The sequence below is a fragment of the Panthera pardus genome, unplaced genomic scaffold, assembly GCF_024362965.1.
Source record: "Panthera pardus isolate Hobbes unplaced genomic scaffold, ASM2436296v1 HiC_scaffold_12, whole genome shotgun sequence".
Classification (NCBI taxonomy): Eukaryota; Metazoa; Chordata; class Mammalia; order Carnivora; family Felidae; genus Panthera; species Panthera pardus.
In genome coordinates, this window is record NW_026526677.1 from 63,906,365 (window position 1) to 63,915,063 (window position 8,699).

General features: G+C 38.6%; 1 protein-coding gene and 1 pseudogene across 1 annotated transcript in view; one reads left to right on the top strand and one right to left on the bottom strand.

Annotated features, from left to right (window-relative positions):
* TENM4 (teneurin transmembrane protein 4) overlaps positions 1-8,699 on the bottom strand; it is a 2,883,939-nt gene that overhangs the window by 2,092,404 nt on the left and 782,836 nt on the right.
* LOC109267042 (60S ribosomal protein L15-like) lies at positions 5,993-6,660 on the top strand (annotated as a pseudogene).

An 8,699-nucleotide genomic window follows, 5' to 3' on the forward strand; every position in this document is an offset into this window, starting at 1 on the left:
AATTCAAGAAAGGAGTATTTTTCAGTATTGTGCAAATGTTCCCAATCAAAACTTATATTCTAGGTGTGAATTTCCCTGGCTGATAAACTGATCATCTTATATTTTAGTTCTATCTTTTTCATTTTCTCTCCCAGATCTTCAGTACCATCTATCCTTTTCTCTGCCAGTGCAGGTTCTTATCTGACATTCAATGAATGATATTAGTTCCATGGCAAATTGACTTTGTAAAATAGGAGATATATAAGAGGAGAAGTATTTTACTAAAGAAAGACCGCAATGAAATGAATAATAAACTATAAAATCAATGACTCATGCTTAGGGAGGTGGCCGGGGCTCTGGAATCACCCTGACTGAGGTTCAAATTCTTATTGTCACTCACTGGTTGTGAAAATTGTTTATTAACTCTCTGAGCTCCAGTTTCCTCCTCTGTATGACTGGATAATAGCTACTTCATATGATGATTGAGAAAAAGAAAATAAGTTATACAGAGTGGTGAATGTATGCTCAGTGTGTACTGAACTCAGTTGAGTTAAAAGAAATTTGTATGGGCTTACAGATTTATCTCATTCCATTCAAGCAATAATCCATTTAAAAATTTTAGGGTACTTAAATTTAAATAAGTGAATTAACCCGTCCAAAGTTTCCAAGTTAACAACTGGTACAATCAGAATTAGAGCACTGGAAGAACAAAGAAAAGTTATTTAAAAGGACATATTTTAACAATTACCATCTCAGAAGGATTCTTGAGCATATAGACAATATTATAATATGACATATGAGAAAAAATAATTTTATTCTCTGTAAATAGCAATTAATAACAAATTAATAAACATTTGCCAAATAATGAATCATACTTGATTTCCATCAGGGAATGACTAATTCTTATCTGTTTCATCACTTAGATTAAAACAAATGCATGGTTATGTTCAAGTGATATCATCTCTGATATAAAAGTCTGAAGATCTAAGAGTTATTACTTATTGTGTGGAAGGTGTTAATACATCTCTTTGGAACCTCAGTGCATTTTTTGGAGAAGAAACCTAATGGAGCTTTGTGAGTCATTTTAGAATTAGAATTAAAAAAAAAGATGACTTCAGATTAATGAGGCAGTGGCTTCAGGATTCCATTCCACTCAACAGCAGGCTTTCCTTACCACTCATTACCAATCTAAAGTTTTCCAGGCAGTTTAAACTTGATTCCGGAAATGTAAGCCCATCTGCGGCAGATATTTATTGGAGAAGAATTAACAAAGGCCTGGGTATTTCTGGAGCTGTGCTCCTGGAGGCATGTGCAGGTGCGAGCACTTTCCCCCACCTTCCACTTGCAGTAGGGGAGGCTGGAGGCATTTTTCAATGAGGTTGCTCTGGGCAAACCCTAAGGGCCTGTCTTCCTGCTGTGGGTACCCAGTCCAGGGAGTTGAGTAGGAGGCAGTGAAACTGGAGAAGATGAAAAGTGGCATCGCTGAAGCCTCCCTCTAACTCTCCTTCAGGTATGCAGCATCCGGTAAACAACAATTAGAACATACACCCATGCCCTCTTGTCAGCGCCTATGATCAGCTGCTCAAGCATTGGTGACTCCTGACTGTACTCAGCAGCCCAGAAAATCACACCCGAAGGCAGAGTCAGCTCACCTTTGTCAGAGTAGGAAAGGCTTTTCCTGTTCTGGGGCCTATGGGCTTATCTAAGAAACCTGGTACGGACATCTCAGGATGGAGTGATAATCATTTCACGGATTTACAGATTTGATCTGGGAAGTTCTGGGCGATTACCTGCTTACTCTGCTCCCTGCCCTCATGGAGGTGACCTTTGTGAGTGTCCATGTCAGAGTTTTCCAGTTTCAAGGCTTCAAGCACATCTCCCAGTTATTGATATCACTGTCTTTCCAAACAAAATAAATTAAATTTGAGACAAGTTGTTCATTCCCAATCACCTACACTTTTCAGTACATCTTACAGATAAAGGCAGACTCCAGTTTTCATAAAAAGCCAGCTCAGTACTTGTCTGGACAAGTGGGATACCCAGGAAAAATGAAAGATCTCCAGACTGTGCTTCTAAAAGCTATGTTAATCCTGAGACGATAGCACGTTATTAAGGAGTGAAAATAGCACACGAAAAGTAGCTAGCTAGCACGGCAATGTCTGATGCACCACTAGCATTTAATAATAACAGAAGGTGCAAGGCATTCCTTCTGCATGGTATTAGTTCTTTTGCTCATGTCTGCGCCTTGCCCTTTCATTGTCCAGATGGAGAGGACTCTGTTACTTCTTTCAAGTGTAATTACTGTAAATTGCTCTTGGCTCAGTCCCTTCCCAGATACTGGGTTGTCAAGAAACCCCACTTCAGGGCTGTCTCATGCATCTGTATGAGTGTACATCTCTCCCCTTCCCCAGCTCTCTCTCTCTTTGTGGATGCATAAACATATCTCTCTGTATCTCACTTTCAAACCTGTGGCCTTTTAGTTTTAGGAACCTGAAGATGCTCAAACAGAAATCATTACCATTAATATATGATGAGAGGATGCCTGTTTGACCATCAAATAAGCACATTTTTAATTCAAGTCTAAAACTGACAAACTAAAACTATGTACTAAAAGACAAGAAAAAATACATTATCAAGATTAGCAAATTAAAAAAAAATAACAAAACAAAGCCTCTGCAACTGAAAAAAATAAGTTATCAAAATTTACTTCAGAAGAAAGAGTGTTTTTTACTGAAAGCCTGAATTAGAGTCCTGGCTCTTCCATTTTCTAGTTAAGAGATGGAGTGGGGGGGACTCAGTTCATTTCTCCTGCCCATGTTCCCTCCACCTGTGAAGTGAGATTAATAAATGTTTCCTTTCCAGGCCTGAGGTGAAGAGTTACTTATAAAGACACACCAACGACAAACATTTACATTCACGAAGCCTTAGTATGTACCAGCACCTTAAGCACTTTGCATGATACATGATACTCCATATGAGAAGTATTTATATTCCCATTTAATATAGGAGAATCTGAGTCTGTATTATATAATTATAGTACAAATTACTTTTTTGCCAAAGCATGCCCTGTAATGGCATTTGTTAGTTGTTATTATTTTCCCTTCAAAAAGTAAGTGAACACAAGATTTTTGCAAAGAACCGTGTTTGGTTTCTCTCAAGGAAATGAAGCTGTCCTGTGCCCACCATTTTCCCTCCACTGCCAGAATTCGGAGATGTACCATCTACACTTGCAGACTCCAATTACGTGTGACTCTTCCCTTCTCATGCTCCTGCAATCTTCATCTCATTCCCACACCTCCTGATTCAGAATGAAAACGGAAATAATGTTTCTATTAAAATAAAGGGACCAGAATTGCATCATTTCTTAATTAATTAGAAGATGCCTGTCTCTCTCCTCTCGTAATTACATGCTTCTCTTTTCATTTCTTTCTTGTGATGAGAATCTACACTCTTAAATGAAATCAATATAAGATTTGAGTTGAATGGGTATCAACTTTACTCTGGGGAAAAATGACATTTGTTCACTACACCAGCTCAAAAAAGAACTTGAGGGTTGTGAGGATTAAGTTAGCTTATTCTTGATTTACTCCACACATCTTTATTGAGCAATGCTAAGTACTGGACACAAATCAGTCAATAAGAGAGATGTGCTTTCTGTTCTTGTGGGGTCACGTTAGCAGGGGGAGACAGACCTTGTCTGTGCCATTTATGAGTGGGGATGGGAAGTGTGCATCTGTGTCTTATTTCACTTGATAGTAGGGCATAGCAGTAGTTATGGGTGTTACAGTAAGGTCTCACAGGGCACTAAAACATCACTTGAAATAAAACTTGATGGGGAAAATCGTATTTACCAGAACTCTTTTTAAGAAGAAAAAAGTGGTTGGCGAAAGTAGTTTATATGGTTACTGGGCATGGAGGATGAAAATCTTCAGCAGGGATGAGTTACTCTAAAGCACCTTCAAAAGAAGTTGGGTCCTGTTAACTTTCACCTTTGTGTGTCTTTGTCAAAAGGCAGTGTGCATGATGGAAACAAAACTGGGTTACTCTCTGTAACTGATGAGACACTGAGCATTGACAATGTTCCCTGCCAGTCCCTCATGCAAACCCCAGAGTTTCCTCCAAGCATATGTTAGAACTCAAAAACTATGATTCAAACAAACACAGGTCATAGTCCCCCAAATCATTTTCATTCTTTAGACAGGTCCTGAACTTTACAATTATGTCAAATAATTTCCTGCTATACAAATCCTCCCTTTTCTGGTATCTATCTTTCTTTCCTTAACTGCTATCATCCTGCTGCTATATCTGTATGTATACTACTATGTATATACGTATGTATGTACTACTATTACCTTCCCAATTTCTTTTCTAATCATTTTTTATCTGACTTCACTATCAAGTGTGAGTTCCATAAATATAGTGATTTGTCTTATTCATCTTGGTACTCCATTGCTAATACCCTGAATCCATATAGGTGTAATGAATATTTACGTTATGTTATTATTTAAATAATAATTTTCTACTGAAGGAAAAATTCCAGTAACTTGTTTACTAAGTCACACCTACTATACCCAAGAAAACTGTATTCACAGATCAGACATCCAATAAATATTTGTTGAATGTCTATATGATTGTCTGATCCCTTGTTCCTCTAAATAATGTTAATTTCCTCTAATAAGAGCAAATAATTTTCTTTTACTTTCTTTGGATAGTCTTTTTGCTATTCTTATATTTCAGAACATTCAGAAGCGGTTTAGTTTCAAAACTGTGAAGTGTGTTAAAAATGTGTTATTTATAGACTAATTGGCAAAGCCATATAAACGTAATGATGGCAGCTCAATTTCTGGGTACAGTCTTGTTTGGTTCATCATAATTTGACAAGTTGGCATGCATGAGGTTAATGAGAAAATTCATTTTATCTGACATACTAGGCATTTAGGAGAGCAACAGTCACACTAATAAGGAATTACATGTTATACATATTGCATAGTCTTTGCAATTTTTCTTAAAAATATATAATGAATGGTTTGCTTTGCTGAACTCTAGATAAGCAAAGAAAGAAAGGGCAACACCAAGGACTTCAGAAGAGAAACAGAATGTCTTAATAGCTTCATGTTCAAGGCAGAAGTTCAAGGTGATAGCCCAGAAGGGCAAACATAGACCTTACCCCTGCCTGGTGTGGAAGTACACAACAGAATTGAATTATTTGTCCACATTACTCTGAAAATGTGTTATCATACCAGTAATCATACCAGGAACATGCCACTAGCTCTCATAAACATCCTTTTAAAATAAGCTAACAACTAAGAATATAGGGAAACAACCCTTTTCCCAAAGGCAGTGAACAGAGATCCAAATAGCATTGACATTACGCCCACTGGAAGGAAAAATTCAACTATCCTTTCTAGATAAATCTTTATTGGTGCCTACTATATGACAAGCACCATGCAAGGTGCTAGAGAAACAGTGGATGGCAGACATATTGTCACTGCCCTCAAGGAGCACACAATCTAGTAAGAAAAGCTTACAGTTATGGTAGGTTCAAGGTTAATGTGTCCTGGGTGAGAACCTTTGCAGGTGAGATTCAGCAAGTGAATGATGTCAAGGAGAGACAAATCTGGTTCTTTCTGAGTGCACTGGACACCTGGTTAGTTCTATGAGGATCCCTGTCCTAACATGGGTTATTCCATAAGAAACAGAAGAGCAGAGACAATCTCTATTTTAAGCACCACATCTAATCATTTCCCAACTTGGAAAAAGTTTCATTATGAGTCCAATTTCTTGTGCTTGTCATTCACGGTCTTGCTTGCCACTTCTGGCCCCAGTGTGTGAACATACTTAGCAAAAACATAAATAAAAATAAAAATAAAACGAAACAAAAAACCTCATACCAAAAACAAACCAAAACAAACAAAATAGCAAAAACAACAACAAAACACTATACGTGTAAAGGGCTTGAGATCATTGTATTTACCTATTTAGATACTAAGCAGTAGTAGGTCCAAAAAAGATCATGGGAGGAAGGCTCTTTCCTTTCCATGTGGTGGCAGCCATCTGCTCAAAGGTAAGCAGGACAGGCACTTACGCGTACCCCCAGGAGCTAAGGAGGAAGAAACAGTCCAGTGTAATGCGCTTTCTTCTCAGTTTGTGCTGCTGCCAGTACCTCCAGCTCTCTACACTCCACAGGAACCCCTGCCCAACCTGGCCTGATAAAGCACACAGACTGGGATACAAGGCCAAGGAAGGTTATGCCACATTTTAGATTCGTGAGCGACGAGGTGGCCCAGTTCCTAAGGGTGCTACCGTTGGCAAGCCTGTTCATCATGGTGTTAATCAGCTAGTTTGCCCGAAGCCTTCAGTCTGTTGCAGAGGAGTGAGCTGGATGCTGCTGTGGGGCTCTGAGAGTCTTGAATTCTTACTCAGTTGCAAAGATTCCACGCACAAACCCTTTGAGGTTATCCTCATTGATCCATTCCATAAAGCTCTCAGAAGAACTCCTGACACCCAGTGGATCACCAAACCAGTCCACAAGCACAGGGAGCTGTGAGGCCTGACATCCTCAGCCTCCTGCATGGCCTTGGAAAGGGTCATAAGTTCTACCACACTATTGGTGGTTCTCACTGCACAGCATGGAGAAGATGTAATAGTCTCCAGCTCCACTGTTACCGTCAATATAAGTAAAGTTTGTAAAAATCTTACCTGGTAAACAATTTAGGACAGTCAAAAATAAATAGATAATACACAATCATCACAATATCTAGCATCTGTATTGAGATTCACTGTTTACAATATGCTTCCAAAGCACATTTCTTAGTGGTTCTCAACCCTGGCTGTGCCGCAGAATTACTTATATGTGTTGTTAACATCACCAATACCTAGACTGCAGGCCAGCAGATTCTGATTCAGTAGATCAAAAATGGTATTTTTAAGCAGCTTCATGGATGATCTTAAATTGCAGTCAGGATGGAGAAGCATGGCTTCATGTCATTTGTTTCTTCCACAGTGTTCCTGGGAAATAGGTTTTATTTATACTCCATGAACTTTCACTCCCTTATGCCTAGAATGATTTTCCTGAGGCACCTCCTTGGGGAACCCTCCCCTAACCACATCCTCTTCTCACCCAGTCTACCACACAGGCAGATCCAAATCACAGATGAGGATACTGAGCATACCACTGATTTGTCATTCTAATGTGCTGGGTTTTTTGTTTGTTTGTTTGTTTGTTTTGCTTTAAATTAATCACAGTACCTTATTCAGTTAGTCTCCTACTTACTTGTGAGCTCCTTAAGAGCATGGACTTCCTGGGACACCTGGGTGGCTCAGACAGTTAAGCAGCTGACTCTTGATTTCAGCTCAGGTCACGACCTCATGGTTCATGAGATCAAGTCCCATGTCGGGCTCTGTGCTGACATCAAAGAACCTGCTTGGGATTCCCTCTCTCTCTACCTCTTTCTCTCCCCCCCCCCTGCTGTGCTCTCTCTCTAAAAATAAATAAATAAACATTAAAAAAATAAGCATGGACTTATTATGTATTTGCTCTTTTCTCCTAAGAATGCGTTATATTACTTGGACATGGTAGGATTAAAATTAATAATAACAATAATAATACATTATGCTTACTATGTGCCAGTTACCATCCCCTGCATTGTATAGATATGAATTGATTTAATCTTCATGCCAACTATATGACATAGATGAGGTAAGTATTGTTCTTATCCTCATTTTGCAGATAAGGAAACTGGAACACAAAGAAAGTTAGAAGCCTGAGGTCACATTGTCTGATCAATGGAGAAGCATTAATATCACGTCCATATCACAGGATGAAGAAAATTCTTTTCACTTCACAGATGAGAAAATGGAAACTTTTCCTATCATACCAGCATGGACCATTTATACTGTGGTTTGGATACTTGTTCTTTATTACAATATCTGGAGTTTGGGGGATTCTTTCAGTTCAGTGTATCCTGTGTGTAATACTTCTACATTGTTCTATTATCTTTTAAATGGGGGAGAGAGAAGATACCAGCAGAACCACTGCAGTGCATGTACCTCCAGTTGAAGACAGACGATGTTAAGGAGCACTGCCAGCCATCTGTTGACATACTGATTTGCCACAGAAAAAAATGGGAGTGCATTTGTTCACACTTCCAGATTATTTAAAAATAAGGAGCAATGGGAGTTATTAAGTTGGGCAATCTGAGTTCTAAGTAGCATTTATACACTTTTTTTTCCTGGATGCCTTCCTTAAAATTAAATTTTTAATAACCTTTAAGCCTTGCAGCCTTGAGGGAATAATTTCTTTCACAGTAGTTCAAAGGTTTAATTTCACAGTAAAGCTTTTGAAATATGGTATTATCCCTTTTGTTCTAGAAAATTACTGTTTAAAAAAATCATATTTCAAAGTAATGATTATAATGAGAAAAAGATATGAGGCCCAACTTCAAAAGGAAAAAATGATAACCTCGCCTGTGATGTCCTCTAGTGAGCCTTTCCCTCGTGGATTCTAATTTGTAACAGTTCGAAAAATCTCTGGAATTGTGCAGTCTCTGCCTGGTAATACAGCCCAGGCTGTGGTCTCACAGTGAGGAGGGGTTGATATAGACATAACGGAAGCCATTAACTTTCTTATGTAAGTAAAATGCGGTATGTCTTCAGTCCTGCTGCTTGTGTGTTTTCTGTAATGCTATTTCCAAACAATGTTATCTTTGGAGTTCTAAAGC